Raw genomic sequence first — 21,886 nt, forward strand, 5'->3', positions numbered from 1 at the left:
GGCCTGTTCAGGAAGCTGCAAGCTGGAACTTTTTTCCCAGACCAGAAGATCACCATAGGGGAAGTCGAAATGCCCATTGTTATCCTTGGAGACCCCGCTTACCCTTTAATGCTGTGGCTTATGAAACCCTACACAGGGAACCTTGACAGCAGCGAGGAGCGGTTCAACAACAGGCTGAGCCACTCCAGAATGACTGTGGAGTGTGCTTTTGGCCGTTTAAAGGGCCGCTGGCTCTCTCTGTATGGGAAGCTGGACCTAGCCGATGACAGCATCCCTGCAGTTATATCCGCGTGCTGTACCCTCCATAACATTTGTGAAGGGAAGGGTGAACGATTCACTCAGGCATGGAACTCGGAGGTTCAACACCTGGAGGATGAATTTGAACAGCCAGAGAGCAGGGCTATTAGAGGATTAGGGATGCCTTGAGGGACCAATTTGAGGCTGAAAGCCACCAGTAATGTCTGGTGCCCTGCACGGGAGTGAAGTGCAGTGGTTCCAATGTTAGTCGGAATCTGTGTTTGCTATGCTGACTTGCAGTGCCTGTTTCTTTCCTGGGCTAAGGTATCTTTTACTTTATGCAATAATAAAGAATGTTTTCAAAGCCAAAAAATCCATTTATTGAAAATAAAATTCATTTATTGAAAAGAAACACAACTGCTTGGGAAACAGAAAGGGCAAGGGGGTGGGGTGGGGAATGGTACAATCACAGATTTGCATATGTCCTGTTATGATACTCAGCCTTCTTGTCTGGAGTGCTTCACTTCAGGATGGCTATCCTGCATAGTGATGGGGGTTGAGTGCAGTTGGTAAGGGTCGTAGTTTTCAGGGCTGGGTGGTGAAGCTCCAGGTATTGGAGGCAGCTGGTGGTGGTAAGAACCCGGATGTTGGGGAAAGTAGGTTGGAGGTGACATGGGGGCACAAGGGAAAGAGTTTTGGGACAAGGGCTGCAGGGAGGTGCGGGTGCGGTAGTGCTCCGCCTCCATTGCTACGAGCGCCTGGATAGAGTCCGCTTGGTGCTCCATTATGCTTATTAGCTGATCCGTGCTTTGCTGCCAGAGCACCACGCTTTTGTGCCGGCACTCCTCATTCTGCTGGTGGACCCTCCTTTCACTCTCCCACCACTCCTGCACTTTTCGATTTTCATTACTTGAATGCTGCATCACTTCATGCAACGTGTCTTTCTTGCTTCTGCGTGGGCTCTTTCTGATTCTTTGGAATCTTTCGGCTGGTGATAACACGGACGGCTGAGATCTCAAGGACGGCTGAGATCTGTAAAGGCAAAATGCAACACTTAACAGAGGCAGCATTGTTCACACCAGACTGCGCAATGATTCCCCTGCACTTAAGGGCAAGCACAGTCTACACAATAGCATAATTTGCCCATCCCAAAGCGAGCGCACATAACCCACGGGAGCCCCAAAATGGTGAGTAAGCACAGGGTCAAGCGTGACTGATTGTTTCACGGCTGTACTGTCCTCTGGGTTTCTGTGCCTTGGGGAGAGCCAACAGTGACAGGGGGCCCCTATACTGAACACTGTTCCCACATTTTCCACAGGAGTTCGTCCTGGAAGATATCTCGCTACTGAGGATGACCTGGGAAGCAAGGGATTCCGGGGTGTCTTCCTCCGCCTCAGCACCCTCGCTCCCGCTTTCCTCCCCTTCCCGCCTTGTTGAACTGGGCTCTGAAGAGTCCATGGTGGTACTTGGAGTGGAGGTGGGGTCGCCCCCAAGTATCGCCTCCAGCTCTTTGTAGAAACAGCAGGTCGCGGGGGCAGCACCGGAGTGGCTGTTTGCCTCATGGTTTTTGTGGTAGGCATTCCGCAGGTCCTTCACTTTAACCCTGCACTGCAGTGCGTCCCGGTCGTGGCCCCTTTCCATCATGTCCCTTGATATCTGCCTGAAGGTATCGTAATTCCTGCAGCTGGGACAGAACAGCTTCCTCCCCCCAAACACTGATGAGGTTCAGCACTTCGCCATTGCTCCATACTGGGGATCGCCTGGCGCATGGAGGCATGGTCACCTGGAAAGATTCGCTGAGAGCACTCCATGCCTGGCTGAGCAAACAGGAAGGGGATTTTCAAAATTCCCAGGGAATTTAAAGGGCGGGTCTGACGGTTGGTCACCTGAGGGCAGGGCAATAGAGTTCAAAGTGACGACCAGAGTGGCTAGAACAGGCATTGTGGGAGACTGCTGGAGGCTGATCAGAGTGCACTAACAGACCAGGGCGTCCACACTGGTGCCGCGGCACTCCAGCCAGGGCACAGCAACCGTTATTCCACTTGCTGAGGTGGAATACCAGCAGCGCTGTAGCCGCGGAGTCAGAGCGCTCTACGTGCCTTGCCAGTGTGGACGGGTAGTGAGCTAATGCGCCTGGGGCTCCTTTAATGTGCTGTAACTCGCAAGTGTAGCCAAGCCCTAACATGTGACTTTAAACCAACACAGTTACACCAGAATATCTCCCTGTGTGGACACTCTTATTCCAGTCTAAGAGTGTCTTTTTCCAGTTTAGTTTATGTCTCTTTAAGTGGTTTAGTCTATACCAAAACAAAACAAAAATAAAGGCCACCCAAAATAAGAGTTTCCGCACAAGTATTTATACTGGTACATATCAGTTTAATTATACTGGTATAACTGGTAAAACTTTCACGTGCTTTTAAAAAAATGTTGACTAATTTTTCACATGACCTGTCTGTCGCTGGAATGCCCCTAGAGAGGTGTCGTGCAGGGGACCGAAAAAGAAGGCCAAGCATTTGAAATAGTAACATTTATTAGACCTTGCAGTACAATGTTCTGCTGCAACCTGCTGGCATGTGGTACGATGAGACAGAGACAGATCTTCCATTCAAACTACACTTTAACTCAGGGAAGGTGCACTGGGCTAGGAAACAGAACAGGATTTTTACAGTAATCTCTTCTGTGACCATGTTTTTGTGTACTTTATAGCCTTATTGTTGGCCAAAATCTCATCTCTCTCCTTTAGGGTAGGCAACTATCATTCCTTCCACATAAGAAAACAGAGAGGTTGCACAAGGTCTCTTCCAACATAGCTGGAAACAGAACCTAGGTCTCTAAAGTGACAGAGCCAAAACTCTTCCAATTAGCACATACCTTTTCAAAATAAATAGGCTAGATCTATGATTTTGGCTATGCTGTCTGTAACCATTGTTCTAATCACACTAGTCCACTTACAAAAATCTTCATGACAAGGACTTAAGACTGCTATTGCACAACAGTACCTTCTGCCAGCTTCCGCAATGGTGGGATTTTCCAACCCCCAATCAAACATTAGAAAATCAAGAACCTCGATTGGATAGGGATCAATCTGCTAACATAGCCCAACAGATGAACCGGTGGGGGGCTGGCACAGTTCACTGAATCCAAACCAGAGAGCAGGAAATGTTTCTCCTTTTGCACCTGTCTCTGACTTGTGGGAAGAAACTAGGTTAGTACGGGGGACTTCCGATTGGGAGACAGACGGGGGAGGTCTCACGTAGCCAGGAATAAATCATCCGTGGAGATTTTGAAAAATTATAGATACTTTTCTAACACAAAGTTTTGTACCCAACTAGGGGTGACTCTATTGTGGGCCTCCTTGTGGTGGGTAAAGATGAACTGATCACAGGACTGGATGTTTGTGGTTGCTCTGGGGCCACTGATCATGACTTGACTGTATTCAGTAAGGACCAGTAGGGTGGTTTTGCAACAAATTGATAAATTAAACAGCATGGTATTCACCCAAGAGTTCTGAAGAAATGCAAATGTGAAATTGCAGTACTACTAACTAACCATAGTATGTTGAGGAAAAGTGAACATGGTTTTTCTAAAGCAGATGGTGGGGGAGCTGAGGGCCTCCCGCTGGGCTCTGACCCAGGCCACTCTGAGGGCAACACAAGGGTGTGACACTTCCTACCACCCCGCTATTGTCCAAGGTTCTCAGTTTATCACAGGAAGCGCTGAAGAGTGTCAACTCACTGCTTGGCACCTCTTCACGGCCAGGCGTGGCATGGCAGCTCTCTCCCTCTTGGGGCGGCAGCTGCCTGTGTAACGCTGACAGATCCCAGTCGTTGGTGGGCGGGCTCGAACCATGGACCTCTGGAGCTTAGTGCATGAGCCTCTACAGCATGAGCTAAAAGCCAACTGCCTGTTAGCTAAGGCTGTAGAGCAGACTCATTTTATCTCTCTCTCTAAGTGGTCTCGGTGCCACTAGATGGGACACACCACCACACCCAGAAGGTGTGTGGGTTACCTACTTCCCCTAGCTGAGGAAGCGCATCTTGAGCTTCAGAGACTCCCCAGTTGAAATCCCGGACGACCCCTGTAACGCTGCGGCCTCTGGCGGGACACTACTGAGAGTACCAATTCAGGACAAATTGCTTGGAGCAGGGCAGTGACAGTTCAGTTAAGGTCTCCCCACATATGCCTGAAATGAATGTTAGCACTACAAGACAAAACAAATCACAAACTTAGGGAAAACCAGGAAATGCACAGTTAAGTTGCTGCTTTATACACCTGTTAAGAACTGGGAACATCTCAGTACCTAACCCTTCCTAACAAGAAGTGTCATTTTTCCTGTGTCCAACATAACTCCAAGCCAGGACTCCCTGATGGGTATGTCTAGACTAAAGTTTGTGGGCCTGCTTTAGTTTGAGTTAATTGATTGCCAGCTAACTTGATAAGTAGTAGTACCACAAGTCTGAAGTCTCACCTAGGTGCTCCACAAACATTTGGTCCAGGACACAATGCTATGTCAACATTGTGAATAGGTGTAATCACTAATCAGCACAGCTCTACTGGCAAAGCCCCTACTGGAGATGCAGTTATACTGGCAAAATTGGGCTTTTGCTGGTATTGCGTGTTTCTCTTGGGGGTGGAGGGAGGGAGGAGGGGAGAGAAGGTGGTAAGGGTGAAAGAGTAGCTCGGGGGTTGGGGGGGGGGGGGCTGAAATAAGCTATACTGGCAAAAGCACAGTTTTGCCCAGTATAAGCTGCATCTGCACTAGGAATGCTTTATTAGTATAGTACAGTGGTATAGATATACCAGCAAAGCACTCCTATTGTAGACATGGCCTAGGACTCAGCCTAGGGTAAGCCAACAGTCTTAGTATCCTGGTACAAACGTTTGTTATACCCCTGCATACATGTTGATGTCATGGCAACCAACAAATATTTCATTCAGCCTGAAGTAACACACCAACAAACATTTGTGGAGTGTTTGGACTAGCATTTACAATTACAGGAACTCCTCACTTAAAGTCGTCCCGGTTAACATTGTTTCGTTGTTACGTTGCTGATCAATTGGGGAACATGCTCGTTTAAAGTTGTGCAATGCTCCCTTCTAACATCGTTTGGCAGCTGCCTGCTTTGTCCACTGCTTGCAGGAAGAGCAGCCCGGTGGAGATAGTTGGTGGGGGCTTGGAACTAGGGTGGACTGGCAGCCCCCCTAGCAGCTCCCTGCTCCCCTAAGTTCCCTGTGCAGCAGTTGCCCAGCAGGCTATCAATTGCTGGCAGTTCAGCTGTCCCTCTCCTCACTGCCATGTGCTGCTCCTGCCCTCTGCTCCAGAGCCTCCTGCTTGCTGTGTGTGTGTGTGGGGAGGGGGGGGAACAGAGGGGAAGCAGGGGAGAAGAGGGGAACTAATGTCAGAGTGTCTCCCTCCCCCCTGCTCCTGCACCCCGCTTACCCCATCTTCCATAGAGCAGGAGGGACACACGACAGTCCCGGAGGCAGCAACTGAGGGGGGGGGGGTCTCAGCTTGCTGATCTAATTAACAAGGCAGTGTACTTAAGACAGGGATCAGCATACTTAAAGGGGAAATGCACCTCTCTCTCTCTCTCTCTCTCTCTCTCTCTCTCTCTCTCACACACACACACACACACAGGGTGTGTGTCTCTGTCTGCCATGCTGTCTCCCCTCTCTTCATTCCTTCTGCCTTGTAGAGTGTGAGGCTACATTAACAACAAGTTAACCCTTGAGAGTTAGTTCATCATTTAGCAGTAAGGCATTCCCTGGGAAATGTCCCACCCTCTGACTTCACCACCTCAACCAAGCTTCACAATCATCATTGCTGTGTACCAGTATTAAATTTTTTGTTTAAAATTTATATTCTGTGTGTGTGTGTATATATATATATATAGTCTTTTGTCTGGAGAAAAAAATTTCCCTGGAACCTAACCCCCCCATTTACATTAATTCTTATGGGGAAATTGGATTCGCTTAACATCATTTCGCTTAAAGTCACATTTTTCAGGAACATAACTACAACATTAAGTGAGGAATTCCTGTACATTAACTAACTCAGTTTAATTTTGAATCAGTTAACATGGGTTAAAACAGAATCAAAAATTCTAGTCTAGACAGCCCCACTGTAGCCTATCAGCCTTCAAATAAAGAGCAATTGAAACAGAGATTACACTGAATGCATGGAACTCCTTTTTTCCAGCTGCACAATAATAATTAAAGAGGCTAAGAATGCATTAGGGAATTTCCAACAATTAGTTTCCTGCAGTTCAGGCAAATATTCCCCAGTCCCAAAAGAATGATACAAGAAGGCTCTAGTTTTCCAAAACCACTTTTAGTGGAAATTAGTTAGTCAGCAGTGGCCACTTAGAAAAGGAATGCTCATCTTTAAGAGAATTTAAATTTGTCAGGAAAATTTTCTGCTCAATCTACTGTTCTACAAAGAGGAATGGAAATACTGGCCACTTATAATCGGCAAATGAAGATTACTATCTTTATAGTATAAATATTACTAATTTAATGATGTGGGCTTTTTTTCTCTAAATTTTGAAATATAAAAGCAGTCACTTTACCACTGTCTATGATATATGCATGTGGGAGGCACGGAAACCATCCAGTCCTATTTGTGCACCTAGAAGTCGGGCATATAGAATAATGATTTTATGGCTGCTATATAATAGTGACAAGCACCAAAAGGTCCTGTTTTTATGTTTTGATGTAACTCATCATGTCCTCACTTTATCAGGAGTACAAAGAGTCTTCAGCATAAGGTGTTCAGAGTATTGTACCTACAAAAAACGATTAAATTAACCGCTTGCTATAATAGCTTCCATTTTTGGCTTCTCGTTCTGTAAAACTCAACAGTGGCTGCATAAGGGCACTGATGTGAAAATGGTTAATAACTTTGTAAATGAAGTTACATACAATAATTAGCCAAACGGGGAGAAATAGAAACAATATATGCTGACAGGTTGCTTTATTTACTTGTTTGGAAACATGGGTATTTAAAAAGAGCAACACACAACCTTCTGCACACACATTTCTTGTTACAGAAGACTGCTAACATCATAGTGAGGCATGTGGAATTATTCAGAGGTCAGTTGCTCAGCAGCCATGAAAATGTCAGTTTCATTATCTTTATATGACAGACATAGGCTAAGTTTAATTGGCACCAGCAGATATTTGCATGTTAGTGATGCTCCATTCCTGTTATAGGAAGAGACAAATAAGGGTAGTTCACTTTTTTCATCAACCATTAAACATCGCCAGCTTACTGCTCTGTTAGAGCTGAGACAGTTCTATTGGCTTTGCCAGTTATAGCATTAGAAAGTGCCTTCCTCATTACCGCTGTTGATGGGGGGAAGAAATGAAGAGTTTTGACATGTCACACCAGCCACTATTGCTACCACTAAGGAACAACAAGCAGGCAGAGCTCCATTTGCCTGGGAACCAATGAAGTATTTACACCTTAGCAAGTGGCAAACGTCAATTTAAAATAAAATAAAAGAGCAGATCTCCAACTGTTTTGATATACTGACTCAGAGTGACAGTTTCATACGACAGGTTTCAGAGGAACAGCCGTGTTAGTCTGTATTCGCAAAAAGAAAAGGAGGACTTGTGGCACCTTAGAGACTAACCAATTTATTTGAGCATGAGCTTTCGTGAGCTACAGCTCACTTCATCAGATGTTTACCGTGGAAACTGCAGCAGACTTTATATACACACAGAAATCATGAAACAATACCTCCTCCCACCCCACTGTCCTGCTGGTAATAGCTTATCTAAAGTGATCAACAGGTGGGCCATTTCCAGCACAAATCCAGGTTTTCTCACCCTCCACCCCCCCACACAAATTCACTCTCCTGCTGGTGACATACGACTTTCTCCAAGCAGTTGCCTCCTCTGCAACTTCCAATTCATTAGCGAGCCGGGGCCTTTTGAGACTTGTTTTCATGTAGGCAAGGTGCTTCTAATTTGTGCACAATACAGCTGTTTTGCTGTCAATAATGTCATGAGCATTACTAAAAATATATTCAAACTGAGTACTCCAGTGTTCCCTCTAATTTTTTACATTCATGTGCAGAATGAATTCTGTTATGTGCCCCGATATGAAGGTGATGTGTGGCAGAGGTGGGGCCAAGGGGTTCAGAGAGTGGGAGGGGGCTCAGGGCTGGAGTAGAGGGTTGGGGTGCGGGGGGGGGTGTTGAGGACTCTGGCTGGGGGTGTGGGTTCTGGGGTGAGGCCGAGGATGCCGGGATTGGGGTGCGGGAAGGGGCTCAGGGCTAGGGCAGAGGATTGGTGTGTGTGGGAGGTGAGGGCTCTGGCTGGGGTGCAGGCTCTGGGGTGGGGCCGGGGATGAGGAGTTTGGGGTGCAGGCTGCTCTGGGGCTGTGGCGGGGAGAGAGGACTCTCCCCAGCTCTCTCCTGCCACAACAGCTCGGGGCTGGGTGAGAGGCACCTCTCCCCGGCGATGGCAGCTTCGGCAGGACTGGGCTGGGCCAGCGGAGGGGTGCCTCTCTCCACTTGCATGGCCCTTGATAGCCTGCTGCACACCTGCACAGCTTAAAGGGAATTCAGGTGTACTCTATTGGCAACAGCGAAAACAAGAAATTGCTGCAACTGACCTCTCACTGGTGGTGGGTGGGAATAGGATACAGAGCTTTTTGGCAAAGTTGTGATCAATACACCTTAGGCCAGGTCTACACTACCAACTTGCATCGGTATAGCTACATTGCTCAGGGGTCTGAAAAATTCACACCTCTGAGTAACACAATTATGCCAATCTAATCCCCGATATAAACAGCGCTATATTCAGGGTCGACATAGGTATCGCCTTTCACAAAGTGGGATTAACAGCCAACGGGAGAAGCTCTCCTGTCAGTGTAGTGGCGTCTTCACTGCACAGCTGTAGCCTTTTAAGGGTAGCCTAGGGATGTAAATGTGTAAAATCAGTAACCGTGTAACCGATTAAAATTCTATCGGTTACACAGTTAAACGTTTATCCGGGGAACCAGTGGTGCGGGGGGGGTCTGCAGCACCCCCACGTTTTATGTGGGGCTCTGCTGCTGCCCCTGCACCTGGGGATCCCCGCTGTTGCTGCTGCGTCCGGGGCTCTGCAGCCGCCCAGCATCTAGGTGCACCCGAGGTCCCGGCTGTTGGGACAGACCCTGGGCGCGGGGCCAACAGCCTGGAGGGGCCCCAGACATGGGCCCGGGATGCTGGGCAGCAGCAGAGCCCCAGCACTGGGCAGCGGCTGGGATGCTGGGTGCACAGGGATGCCAGGAGTCAGGCATGGGGGCTGGCAGCCAGAGGGACCCTGAGCAAGCAGGGCAGCAGCTGTGACCCTGGGCACGGCGTGGCAGCCAGGACCCTGTGTGGGGTTTAACTGTTAACGGAAACCGATAAGCATCAAGCTTATAGATTAACCAGTTAAACTCTTGCATCCCTAGTGTAGACCTGTCCTTAGTCTCAGCCAAGAGGAGATGCTCAGAAGGAAATACAGTTATTTATCTTACCATTTTATTCTGCCACCCATCACTGCCACATATTTGAGTGCCTTCCCCATAAAATCATTAGCAGCAGTGAAGTACCTAATGGACTTCACAGTGTTTCTGGCCCTTTTGGAGTAAAAACCCTGCTTGGGGTATTTTGTGTTTTTGTTGGTTGTTCCTTTCGTGTATCACCTGCTTTCTCAAAGACTAAAGGCGCTGGAGTAGCGTAGGTGTAACAGTGGATAGAATTTAGCCCTATGGGCTTTAAACTATTGACATGTATTCTGGGGGTGTAATTTAAGAGCCTACTCCAGCTCCCACTGTAGTCAAGAAGAGCTCTGTGTAGCTCAAAAGTTTGGCTCTTTCACCAACTGGGTCCAATAACAGATATTCACCCATCTTCTCCCTCTCCTATTCTGGGACCAACATGGCTACAGCAATACTGCAAACAACAATGGGAAGTTTGTCATTGACGTGAATGTGAGCAGTATTAGGCTTTTAAATATCTTCTTATTTTATATAACTCCAGCAACTTCTGAGGATCTGTCTTGGAAGTTATTTTAAAATGTTTTATTTTTTCCAAAAAGGTGAAGTATGTCCTTATTTCTGATCACACAAAGGTTTATGGGGGACAGAAAAGGAACATGAAATGGCAAGGCGTGTAAATGGGCATTATGAACTAGTTAGTCGTATCCTTCTCTTCCTCTGTCTTTCCTCACCCCACAAACAAGAGAAGCATAAATTAAAGCTGCCTTTGGGGAGTTGCGAGGTTCACCTGGTAACAGTGACTTTTTCATAAATTACTACTTTTGCAGAGAAGCCAGGAATCCAATTAACAAGAAGATTGGATTACTTTCTCACCCTCTATGACTTTGTCTACACACATACATTCTTACACCTAGTGGCAATGTAGCTTCGGCAATTCTAACAATGGTGGATGTGCTAGTGTAGACAAGTCAGAGTCTCTGAGGAGGTTTAGATGACATGAGACAGTGATAAAAATATCAAAGGCTACTTCATACCAGTGACAGAGCAATAATGGGAGAATTTCCTCAAATCCTTGGTGTAGATGAACCTGTGAGATATGGACAGACTTGCCCTGCTGCTGTACCTGTGTATCTCATTAGCACTGAATTCACTAAAAACGTGAACTTGCTCTAGGAGTGCCTCAGACTACAAGATTCTTCTCATTCTCAGTATAATGCATGCTTTCAGGACTGTAATAGGCAGAGTGAAGCAGGAAGTGATTATGGAGAGAACCACTATCTTTGGTTGTGAGGTTTGTTTTGTTTTTTAAATAAGGTTGCTCTGGACTGTGTGGTTAATTTAGTCTGTTTCATCATTTGTTTTGGTAAGAAAAACTGAATTCAGGCTTAAGGAGAATAATGTCAAATACATAAGCCACTTCAATGCTGCCCAAATGTTGGGCCAATAAACCTTAAGCCAGCAATGAAATATTTTATTTGCATATGTAGCAAAGAAATTCTTTGTTCAGAGCCCAATTCTTCTCTATTCTAGTCAATGGGAGCAGTAGCAGGTGCTTAGTCCCTTATACGTTATAAGACTGCAAAGAGAAAATAAAGTTAAAAAACCAACCAACACCCCCCCACTAATATATCCCCCCCTGCAAAAAAATCCACAACCAACCATCCAAGCAAACAGCAAGGCTATGGAAAGGACACAGTCCAGGAATGCTCCTCAGCAGTCATGCCAACCCCACAGTGCCTACCTGCACCAGGACACACGTTTGCAAAGTTGTTTTAGGTGAAGAAGGGGGTGGGGGGAACCCCCCAAAGTATAAAAACTGATTCTCTCTGACCGGGCCCGGGAAGTATTTAGCTCCCCGCCCTAAGGGGCGGCGGCTGCTGCTGGGAGGGAGATGTGGGTGATTTCAGAAGATTTCCTCTCGGGGAAAGAAAGTCACCCAAAGGCTGGTGTGCCAGAGCAGCCATCAGCGGAACTGAAGGGGCGGAGCGCCCGCCCTTCCCCTGGGAACCGCAGGCTGCCGGCGGCCCCGCGCCGGGGACCAGGAACGGGGGCGCTGCAGAGCACAGCGAGCTGCCCAGGGGAGCGGGGCCGCTGGCGGGACCTAGGTCCCGGCTCCTTCCCCCGTGGAGCCGGAACTATGTCAGAGCGGGCCCGCTGCTCTGCGCCCGGCTAGGCCCCGCGCGGCACGGGGGCCCTACAGCGCGGTGCAGAGCTGCCAGGGGCCCGACACCCCGCGACTAAAGGGGGCAGCCGGGCACCTTGCTGCTCGAGCCCCCCGCAGCCTGGCACCGCTCCGCCCCGCAGCCGAGCCCCGCGCTGCACCCCCCCCCCCCGCGCCGCCTTACACCACGCTGCAGAGCCCCCCCTTGCAGCGCCCCGCAGCCAGGCACCGCGGGGAGCCGACACCGTGCTGCCCTGAGCCCATTGCTTGGCTCTCCGGCCAGGCCCTGCTGCGCTCCCCGCTAGCCCAGGGCCGGGCCCGCCTCTGCACCGCGCCGCCTCCTCCCGCCCCCCCATCCACCCAGCAGTGTCCGCGCGGTAGTTTGGAGCATAGGACTGGTGAAAGGCACCACTCCCCACCCCCGGGTGCACCATTGATAAACCGTTCGGAAAGACATGGTGTCAGGGCTCCAGTGGCGCAATCGGTTAGCGCGCGGTACTTATACAGCAGTACAGAGCAGAGCAATGCCGAGGTTGTGAGTTCGAGCCTCACCTGGAGCACATATTCTTTTGGGACACGCACCGCACGTTTTTCGTGTTTGGTGTTAAAGAGTGTTTGCAGCTTTCGACTACTGCTTGCACTAGGAATAACTGCTGAGCTTGGCGACGGCTAAATTGTGCAGCCATTTTATGTGTGTGTAACACTGCATAATAGCACTAATCTATACACTGCATTATATAATAAACACAGGGCATGATAAAAGTGTTTCTCTCTCTGAATATATTTATATATACACAATTTTATGTGTGTATCTGTAGAAATACACAAACTTTTCTATGTATTATATGTATGTGTACACATATACATACGTGCAGGTGATTTTTGTATGTGTCTGTGTATATTTCATGTATGCTTCTGCCTTTATTGATACATCCAAATTAGTTTTTGAAATGATGTAATTCATACATTTTCTTGGGAACAGATGCATACATGATCTTTGTGGTAAAGCATTTTTTAAAAATTCATGTGATTTAATGTATATATTATGATATATGTAAAATACAGATTATTGTTTCATTTATAGTATAAAGGTGAGTTCATGCAAACTAGTTCTCTGAGGCTGCAAACTGATAAATTGTCTTTTTCCTCATTTGAATTAGATGTATATTGTGTAGCCTCACAATACAATAATTGGCTTTTAAAGTCTGGACTATTAGGGTTGCCAGGCATCCGGTTTTTGACCAGAACGCCCGGTTGAAAAGGGACTCTAGGGGCTCTGGTCAGCATGGCCAACCAGGCGGTTAAGTCCGGTTGGCGGTGCTGCGCATCTAAGGCAGGCTAGTCCCTGCCTGTCCTGGCTTTGTGCTGTGGCCCTTGGAACTGCGGCCAATGGAAGCTGGGGGGTGACAGTGTCTGCAAGCAAGAGTAGCGCACAGAGCCTCCTGGCCCCGCCTTAGCCCCACTGCACTCCAGAGCCCACACGGCCAGCCCAGGTCTTATACCCCCTCCCTCACTCGAACCCCCGCACTCTGAATCCCTTGGCCCCACCCCCCAGCCTGGAGCCCCCTCCTGCTCCCAAACTTCTCATCCCCAGCCCTACCGCAGAGCCCGCAACACCAGCCGGAGCCCTCACCCCCTCCCTCACCCCAATCTGCTGCCTCAACCCCCGTCCCCCTTCCACATTCTGAATCCCTCATTTCCAGCCCCACCCCGGAGCCTGCACCTGTAGTTAGAGCCCGCACCCCCTTCCGCACCCCAACTCTTTGCCTCAGTCTAGTGCAAGTGAGTGAGGGTGGGGAAGAGCGAGCCACTGAGGGAAGGGAAATGTAGTGAGTGGGGGTCGGGACCTCAGGGAAGGGGCAGGGCTACAGTGTTCAGTTTTGTGCGGTTAGAAAGGTGGCAACCGTAGACTCAATCATGATATTATTCTCTGCAATTGTGGATTATGTTGAAAGTTTTTAAAAAGCTAATACATAAAATGTAAAAATAAATTATTGTAAGCGGCTTGTAGTGACTTCGGAGGTCTTTGCTGTTAGTGGCATGTCAAAAAGGGAAATAGCAAAATGCTTGATAAAGATTGACATGGTGGTGACTGGATTATGGATGCTTCCATAATATAACGAACAAATAAAAATAATACATAAATAGCTCTTTGTTTGCATTCAGTGTCACCTTATCTTTCTTCATGCACTAGCCCAGTGCCACAATAGTCAAGGTTAAACCCAAACTTAAAAAAAATTGAAAACATAAAAATCATTCCTAAAGATTATTGCTTGCATTGAAGACAACGTCAAAGACCCATGTTGGCATCAATGGGAACAAGATCAGATCCTAGGTTTTGTGAAACATACAGTTTGGGATTAAACTACTTTACAATAGCCTTTTATGAAATGTCCTTACCATTTCCCTGTTAGAAGCTGCTACAAGATGAGGCCATCTGGAGTTTAAAGGTTTCATATATAGGATTTTGGTCTGGCCTACCGGAGACTGGGGACAGCTATGAAATTCTCATCTGATTCTGAATTTACCCAAAATATAGGGATGTTTGGATCCATGTTTTTTTATTCAGACCTTTCTCTTATTATTACCTTTGCTATCATGCACACTTCTGCTGCACAACAGAATACAGGGTAGAAAGGACTTCCTTCTATAATAGTAGGTTTCAGAGTAACAGCCGTGTTAGTCTGTATTCGCAAAAAGAAAAGGAGTACTTGTGGCACCTTAGAGACTAACCAATTTATTTGAGCATAAGCTTTCGTGAGCTCTCCGATGAAGTGAGCTGTAGCTCACGAAAGCTTATGCTCAAATAAATTGGTTAGTCTCTAAGGTGCCACAAGTCCTCCTTTTCTTTCTATAATAGTGTATGCTTTGCACAGGTGTCTAGTTGAACTTCCTCTTTGTTCTAATGAGCACTTTGGTTTGCTAATCTGAATTTAAAATGGCAGGGAAAAAAAAGAATGATAGGGTATGTCCATATGTACAGCGGTGCAGTGACCCCGCTGCATTGATACAGATGCACCACTGCAACGCATCTGGTGAAGATGCTCTATGCAAGGGGTTGGCAACCTTTCAGAAGTGGTGTGCTGAGTCTTCATTTATTCACTCTAATTTAAGGTTTTGCATGCCAGTAATACATGTTAACGTTTTTAGAAGGTCTCTTTCTATAAGTCTATAATATATAACTAAACTATTGTTGTATGTAAAGTAAATAAGGTTTTAAAAATGTTTAAGAAACTTCATTTAAAATTAAATTAAAATGCAGAGCCCCCCGGACCAGTGGCCAGGATCCGGGCAGTGTGAGTGCCACTGAAAATCAGCTTGCATGCCGCCTTTGGCACGCATGCCATAGGTGGCCAACCCTGTTCTATACTGAAGGGAGAGAGCTCTTCCGTCAGCATAAAAAAACTACCTCTGCAAGCAGCATAAGCTATGTTGGTGGGAGAAGCTCTCCCACTGACAGAGGGCTGTGCGCACAAATGCTTATGTGGAATATTCACACCCCCGAGTGACATAATTTTTGCTGACATAGGCTGCAGTGTAGACAAAGGCTGAATCTGTTTCTGAGATGCTGAAATTATCTTTGTTTTGCATCTGAACAAGGCTACTCAGCATTGTTGCATCATGTCATTCTTGTGGTAGAGGTGACTTTATGGATGAAACCTAGGGCCCTGATCCTGCAAACACTTATGCAGGTGTCAACATGGTAGTAGGACTACTCGTGGTAAGGAAATTAAGCACATGCATACAGATTTGCAGGATAGGGGGGTTTATAATGGAAATAATGCTAAATCATGGCAACTACTGGTGATGCAATAGGTCATTAATCCACATTAATGTCTAAATGCATACTCACAAAATGAAGTGAATGAAATTACTACAGATATAATTAATAATTTGAATAGATTTGTGACTATATTCTGTTGGGAGCAGGGCTGTTTAAAACCCTGCCTGGCCATTGCTTTTGATCTTGTGTAGTCATTTGCACCTGTACAGAGTGGTAGCCGTTTACACTCACTTTGCACAGGTGTAAATCACTAGATGAGGTGCAAGGTAGTGAAAAAAGCAGTCTATGGTTTAGCTGGGTTTCAAAAATATAAATAGCAGAGAAGCAGCCTGATGGTAGAGCATTGTGAGTTTTGTTTTGTTTCCTTCCCTTCTTTGTCTACTGAGTGTTTCTTTCATTAGGTAGCAATACAGGCCTGTCTACTAATGCCTCTCAATGACTGTAGGAGTTTGGAGCCAGTAAAACACTGCACTACTCCGCAGCAGACTAATTAAGGTAAGGAGTGTTTGGGGGCTTGTGGTGAGGTAGCAAAGGGGATAGTGAGCCTTGTTCAGTAGTATGTAATGGAAAAATGTGTGTGTCAGAATGAGGTAAGTGGTTGAGGAGGAACAGGGGGCTTACCTTAAATGTGAGAGTCAGGTTATCCATACTCTGTGGGAACTGCCCAGCTCTGGTGCTGTGGTTATGGCAGCCTAGCTTGATACTGTAGATCTATCTTACAGTGATAGAAGGGGGCTTTCTGGTGCTTTAAGAATGTCACCTATCTCAGTGATGGTAGCTAGCTGTACCTACTACACTAAGGGTTAGGTCAGCATAGCTACTGTACTCCAGAGCGTGGCTTTTTCACACCCTGGTGTGCTGTAACTGTGCTGATAGCCACTTTTAATGCAGACCAGGTTTTGTTTGCACTGTCTCTTTGGTTTTTATAGCACTAGTATAGTTGCCCTGGTGCAAATCCTTAACCTGCTGCTAAATCGCCAGTGCGGAGAGGGTCTTGGGGCCATGTAGCACACCTCTGTGTACAGACAGGCCATGCTGTAGCTGGAGTCTGTGGGAGGAATATTGGCAGCACACCCTACTGGGGTAGCTGCACCATTCTTGTTAAGGGTGTGGAGTATGCTTCTTGCTTTGGCTGGCTGGCTGGCTGGCTTCAAGAGACTGGAAAGAAAGCAAAGCTGTATTCTATTTATATCTATGCTAATTACTATTTCTGTTGACAACACACAGGTGTCAGTCATTTGTTTTGATAAAGTAAAGCTCAGCTCTGAGGTATTTTGTGTGTATGACCAAAATGTAATACAGCATGCTTCTGCTTATTTCTGTGCTAAAATCTTGCAAGGCAGTTAAGCGATCAGTACTCTTATATTTTAAAATGAAGTTTGAAAATCTGATACCCTAAACTACCTCTGCTGGCTATCTTACTCTCTGGCTTGCACTCATCTTGGGAATGATAACCTTTGTCCAGTCCAGTAAACACTTGAGCACATGAGTGAAATTCACCCTTTGCAGAGAGCCCAAGCAAGACTTAAGCATCACTAGTGTCCCATCCCTGTCTTCCCCCCACCTGCGCTGTTTTAGTTTTAGTTTTTCTTTCTTTTTTTTTTTTAAAAGACTCAAGTGGGACTAACCAGCTTTAGTTTTATGGTGTGTGTAACCCATGAGTGACTTGCCTAAGCAGCCTCACTGAAGTGAAGGCAGGGGCGGCTCTACCAATTTTGCCACCCCAAGCAGCTGCCGCCAAATTGCTGCTGCCTCACCAGCGGCGGACCTGCCGCCGAATTGCCATTGCGGCAGGAAGAGCAGCAGGGCTGCCGCCCCATTTTGAATGCCGCCCCAAGCACCTGCTTGGAAAGCTGGTGCCTGGAGCCAGCCCTGAGTGGAAGGCATGGGATAGAAGAAGAGTAAAGAAACTTCCCTCCCTTTCCTTCTCAAGTGTTGGCAGAACAGGCCCTTAGTGATCTTGTTTCAAGTCAATCTCCCGTTTTGCATCCTTTTTGTACAAGCTGGAAATGTTTGGCTTGCAAACATCTTGGAAAGTGCTTAGATTTAAACAGGTTTTTATTGTCGTTAAATTTAATCACGTCTGGCAATATTAGGTATTGTAAAAATTAACAAATCCCCTACAAATTTCAGATTAAACTACTGTCTGTGATCCTTTGGTTGTCCTGAAGTCCTAGTATCCAATATCACTAATCTTACACTTTATGCGGAGGCCTCCGCATAATGGCTTATGTTATGAAGCACTAGTTCCATTCAAACCATGCTTTCTATAGTTTTCCAACAGATGGAGCTATGATCACATACACAAACATGAAGTGGAGGGGAAGGAGACAGCGGTTCCAGACTTCCTAAAAATAATAGTCACTTGCCATTGTGCCAAACACTTATTTTGTTCCACACAGCAGAAAACAATAGGCATGCATTCCAGTGGCTAGATAGAAAGCCAAGTTAATAATTGGAGGGATAGATGGGTTTCTGTGAGCCATCCCCCTCCTGCTCATCTCTCAAGTTACATGTATTGTTTGGTGCCACTTAAAGTGAATGATATGGATGGAATCTAAATGAGAACACTAAAAGATTTCATAGCAGTTTGACTTCTTCAGTGCTGGTGGATGGTGTCAGACGAACAGCCCTACAGACTGCATTCTGTCCGCAGATCGGATACAGAACAGTTGGCATTAGTGGAAACTCCCCTAAATTGCTGTCAAAGGGCCAAGCTGCTCTCCACACTAGTGCTTAGTCCAATAGCATTGTTAGACTAGGAGAGAGCAATCAGCTGGGAAGGAACAGGAAAAGCCTCTGTGCAGAGGACAGGAACAGTGTGTGGGGATCCAGGCAAACTTCTGGAGTCTCTTCTTGATGGTAGTGCCCTAACATGACTACACCATTATCCATGGGGGACAAGGGCAGTGAGAGGTGAGTGACTAGGGCAAAAGGACAGAAGAGTGGTGAGGAGGCAGAGTGGATTTCATTGTCGGCTAAAAGCATGTAATAGAGGGATAGGAGACTGAGTGAAGGTTGAGATGAGTAAAGGGAGTGTGTAGGTAGATGGGAGGAATTAATAAGGAAAGGTAGGAATAGTCTGGTAATGGTGGAAGAGAGCACCACACAGGAGACTGAAAGGAAATCCACTGAAAAGACATATCCAGAAAATGACAGAGGGGGAAATGGAGTGAAAGAGGAGAAGGAGGTACAAACACAAGAGGAAAGCATAGTAGCTTTAAAAAGACTGATTTATAGAAAAATGAAATGGGCTGGACTCTGGGGTGTGAACACACATTTTGCTCAAAGCAAGGTAATGGTAAGAGCCAATTGGGTTCACCTACAGAAACTTTTCAGAGTAACAGCCGTGTTAGTCTGTATTTGCAAAAAGAAAAGGTGCCACAAGTACTCCTTTTCTTTCTACAGAAACTTGTGATGGTGACTGCAGAATACAGTCTGGGTCATCAGCCTGTTCCCTTCCCCACTAAGGGACAGGAGTAGCAACAGCAACCTAGACTGAGGCCCAAGATTCCCCCCTGCTTCTCCTACAGTGTAGAGACAGGGGATTCTCTTCCCCCTTCCTTCTACCTTGTGTGGTCACCAATATCTGTGCAGCAGTGTGAGAGCATCTCCATTGCTGCAAATGCCAAGGCTGGGGCTGGGAATGGCTGCAGAATTGAGCACACAGTTGAAGGAGGGAAATGTGAAGATACAACTAGGGTGCCTAAATACCTCAGAATATCTGGGCCCTGGTTCTTAAAATATTTTGCATGTTATGTAATGAGCTACACCAATGCAAAAAGTATTTAAAAAGCTACTCCCAGTAAATGAAAGGTGAACTTGATTTAGTAGTACTAGTTTATGCTGCTACTTAATCTGTAGCCTAATCAATCCTGAAACATCTTGGCTCTTTAGCCATGAAAGAGGTTGCTGCAACTAGCATGTTTGACTTAAATATTATGAAAGGTAATGTGTTGGATATTTAGTGGTTGTGGTAATAGAATCTTGTTGTTGATATGGCAACTGAGTAAGATTAGGGGATAGCCCCGCCAGTTTTGGCTGGTTTTTGGTTTAGTTCAGTGTGTGGCAATAAATGGCTGCTTTTAAGGTTTACAGCTCTGTCTCAAGTGATTTCTTCCTAAAACTGTTTCCCCTAAGGATATAACATAAAGTAACTAAATGTCCGATAGAACTTGTTCCTATTCAAGTCAATTATGTTTTTGCCATTGATTTCACTAGGTTCAGGATTGTGCTCATTAACATGGCTTGTGGTTAAGACTAAAACTTGCCTCAGACTTCAGTGCCTAATCTGATTGGGTGCTTCAAAACTCCCTCTCAGTGCCTTTCTAAGAATTGTAAGGTAGGAGGTGTTTGCCTCATTGCTTAAAGGGTACACCAACCCATCTCCTCATTACACCCAGCTGTGAAACTGACAGAGGGAATTCATTATGGGTATACATGGGTGCAATTCCACCAAAGTCAATGATGGAAGCTTCCCACCACCTTGGGATCAAATTCTATCTGACTGCAAGGAAACCAGGAGCTGCACAGGGTAAAAATTTAGCTTTTAAGTATGATCTACTGCAGTAGTCAGCAGTAAGTATCTGACAGGATTCACCAGAAAATATTGGTTGAAAACAGAAGCCCAAATTAGAGTAAATACAGGCCAACTTGAGTCCTCTTTTTCCATGTATGCAAGGAATTGTTCCAATTGTATCTTGTGGTTCCGATTCTTCTTGCTCTTGGCTCTCCCAAAATGCCAACTTTTTTTTGCAGCTGAAACTGGAGTGATCATCCTAGGCCAGCAGTTAGGACCCAGAACCATGGTTAGCCACTTCAAATGCATATGCACCCTGATGACCAATCCTACATAGTGCACAGATTATGGCTATCTTTGGCAGGCAGCAGTGTGGGGGACCTTGTGCAGTGCCATAGCTGGGTTGGAATACATACAGGCTAGTGTGAATGCTACTCTGGTAGATACCTAATACAATCTCTCTATTCTTAACTTCTATTTCTTTAAATGTTTCACTGTCTAGAATACATTCAAACAGTTGGCAGTAAGACTGGATGCATCATAGCTCTTTATAATAATAATTTAATAATAATAAAATACTACTCTGCATGAATAAGGGTGACAGAATGTGCCCAGTTGCAGTTAGTGCATGCTACACTTTTCAGTCAAGCACAAGTTTTGGGGTGTCTTAGTTCTGATCCTTGCCCCCCCCCCATAGGAAATGACAAAAATATTTCCTATAGTTTGATCACTTCAAGACACTTTGAATCAGTAACTAGGTCTCCACCATTAGGAAGCTATGCAACCACTCCTTGCCTTTGGTGTTATCCACCAAGATCAAAACTACTAGGTGGCACATTGGAAGCAGAGGGAATGCAAGAGGACAGTAGATGTTTCAACATAGCTCTCTTATTAATTGCTTAAAAAAATCTATTCAAGGAATAAGGTATAAGCACAAGTGAAGTTGCAGAATCTGGACTATTACCACACAATGGTAACCTCCAAAGGAGGCCTGGGTCTTCACTTAGCAGGAATGCACTGATTAATTTTAGATTAACAGCCCAAGCAAAGGTGTTCAAATGTATATTAAAAAATATACAGCAGAACTTCTTCTGATGCTCACACAGGTGGGAAGATGAAGGCATGGCAGATCTATAGGACACAATATTTGTAAGTTATAAAGAGTAACTTTGTTTTCCTAGGAAGTAAATAATAATCGGTGTGTATGATCCCATCATACTGTGTTGCCTACAGTGTGGGTTCCTTGCCTAATGCAACACTGTTAGTTAGCTAGCTTGGTTAGGTTAGTTTGCTAGCTTGCTATATTGCATAATGTGTTCTTCATTGGTTTGATTATATATTTTTAGGGTTTTGTTTTTACCGAAGTCTAGTATACAGCCAACTATTTTGAGTGGCATAATGCAAGGAACCTACAGGCCAGTATTCTGTATGATTAAGCTAGAACAAGTTAGCATAAGTGTAATCTTTGGCATAGGTAAATGGCCTATTGGTAACACCTTTTTGTCTTTGGGGAACTGAATGGAGAACCAAACAGAGAACTGAATGTTTACCATTAGTCTGGAACAGCCCACAAGTTACACCACAGAACATGGAAGTCATGATTTAGGCAAAGGTAATGGTTTCAGGGATGAAATAATTGATATTAACACATGAATATATGTAGTAATGTTAGGCTATAGAATAAGTGGTACCTGAAGATTTATCTGGGTG

The 21,886-nt window shown here is 45.8% G+C and overlaps 1 protein-coding gene and 1 non-coding gene across 2 annotated transcripts in view; one reads left to right on the top strand and one right to left on the bottom strand.

Moving 5' to 3' along the window:
* Positions 1 to 11,702, bottom strand: part of HAAO (3-hydroxyanthranilate 3,4-dioxygenase) — a 68,579-nt gene extending 56,877 nt beyond the window's left edge. Inside the window, exon 1 of the mRNA XM_073335297.2 lies at positions 11,454 to 11,702. The gene's annotated coding sequence lies outside the window, so the exon portion shown is untranslated. The remainder of the gene's footprint in view (positions 1 to 11,453) is intronic.
* Positions 11,703 to 12,339: 637 nt separating this feature from the next.
* On the top strand, positions 12,340 to 12,433 carry TRNAI-UAU (transfer RNA isoleucine (anticodon UAU)). Its single transcript has 2 exons — positions 12,340 to 12,377; positions 12,398 to 12,433. It is a non-coding gene; the product is annotated as a tRNA-Ile (tRNA).
* Positions 12,434 to 21,886: the final 9,453 nt, after the last annotated feature.

Source organism: Lepidochelys kempii, chromosome 3 (assembly GCF_965140285.1).
Source record: "Lepidochelys kempii isolate rLepKem1 chromosome 3, rLepKem1.hap1, whole genome shotgun sequence".
Taxonomy (NCBI): Eukaryota; Metazoa; Chordata; order Testudines; family Cheloniidae; genus Lepidochelys; species Lepidochelys kempii.